This window comes from Artibeus jamaicensis, unplaced genomic scaffold (assembly GCF_021234435.1).
Source record: "Artibeus jamaicensis isolate MK-2021 breed Jamaican fruit bat unplaced genomic scaffold, CSHL_Jam_final scaffold_537, whole genome shotgun sequence".
Lineage (NCBI taxonomy): Eukaryota > Metazoa > Chordata > Mammalia > Chiroptera > Phyllostomidae > Artibeus > Artibeus jamaicensis.
Window position 1 is genome coordinate 25696847 of NW_026522047.1, and position 1566 is coordinate 25698412.

Genomic DNA, 1566 nt, shown 5'->3' on the forward strand with positions numbered 1-1566 from the left:
TGGTGTATAAAAATGCAACAGTTTGTTGAATAATTATTTTGTATCCTGCTACTTTACTGAATTCATTTATTAGTTCTAGTAGTTTCCTGGTAGAATCTTTGGGGTCCCTGTTGTAGTATCATGGAGTCTTCAAATAATGGCAGTTTCACTTCTTCCTTTGCAAGCAGATTTCTTTTATTTCCTCTTCTTATCTGATTGCTGGGGCTTAGACTTCCAAGACCCTTTTGACTAAGAGTGGTAAAACTAGATGACATCCCTGTCTTGTTCCTGATCTTATATGAAATGCTTTTAGATTTTTTTCCTATTGAGTATAGTGTTAGCTGTGGGTTTGTCATATCTGACCTTATTATGAGTCAGCATGTTCCCTCTATTCCCACTTTGCTAAGAATTTTTCTCAAAAAATGGGTGCTAGGTTTTGCCAGATGCTTTTTCTTCATCTATTAATACAATCATATAATTTTTATCGTTCATTTTGTTTATGTGATGTATCATGTTAATTGATTTGTGGGTATTGAACCAACCATGCAACCCAGGTATAAATCCCACTTGATCAAAATGTAAGATCTTTTTGTTCAATTTGCCAATATTTTGTTGAGGATATTTGCATCTATATTCATCAGGGTTATTGGCCTATACTTTTATTTCTTTATTTGATTTTGAAACCAAGGTAATGGTTTCCTTATAATATGAACTTATGAGTCTTTCTTCCTCTTGAATTTTTTGTTATAGTTTCAGAAGGATAGGTATACTTCTCTGAAAGTCTGTTCAAACTCACCTCTAAAGAGTTTTCATGAAGATGGTGCCCAAAGCAAAGAACCAAGCCACTACCCCTCCCTAAGCTGAAGTCAAGGCAAAGGCTTTGAAGGCAAAGAGGAGTGCTAAAAGGCATCCACAGTCACAAAAAAAATAAGAAGATCTGCCTGTCACCCACCTTTTGAAGGCCTAAGACACTGCAGCTCCAAAGACAGCTTAACTATCCTCAGAAGAGGGCCTGCCCTCAGGAGAAACAAGCTTGACCCCTGTGCCCAATGACTACTGAGTTAGCTATGAAGAAGATAGTAGACAACAATACACTAGTGTTCATTGTGGATGTCAAGGCCAACAAACAGCAGAACAAACAGTCTCTGAAGAAGCTCTATGACATTGATGTGGCCAAGGTCAACACCCTGATCAGACTTGATGGAGAGAAGGCATATGTTCAACTGGCTCCAGACTATAATGCTTTGGGTGTTGCCAGCAAAATTGGGATTATCTGAACTGAGTCCAGCTGGCAAATTCTCTATATAAAAACTTTATACTAAAAAAATATGCCTTTAAAGCTATTTTGTCCAAGATTTTTGTTTGTTGGGAATTTTTAAATTGCTGCTTTGGTTTTATTTGTTATAAATTTTTCTGATGCTTCTTGATTTAGACTCAGAAGATTTTTAAAAAAGATTTTATTTATCCATATTTAGATAGAGAGAAAGAGAAAGAGAGGGAGAGAAACACTGATGTGAGAGAAACACATTGATCGATTGCCTCTCATATACACCCCATCAGGGGATCAAACTGCAACCTGGGCATGTG

At 36.7% G+C, this 1566-nt stretch overlaps 1 pseudogene; it reads left to right on the forward strand.

Annotated features, from left to right (window-relative positions):
- The first annotated feature begins 796 nt into the window (after nucleotides 1–796).
- Nucleotides 797–1256, forward strand: LOC128626399 (60S ribosomal protein L23a-like; annotated as a pseudogene).
- The last annotated feature ends 310 nt before the right edge of the window (nucleotides 1257–1566 follow it).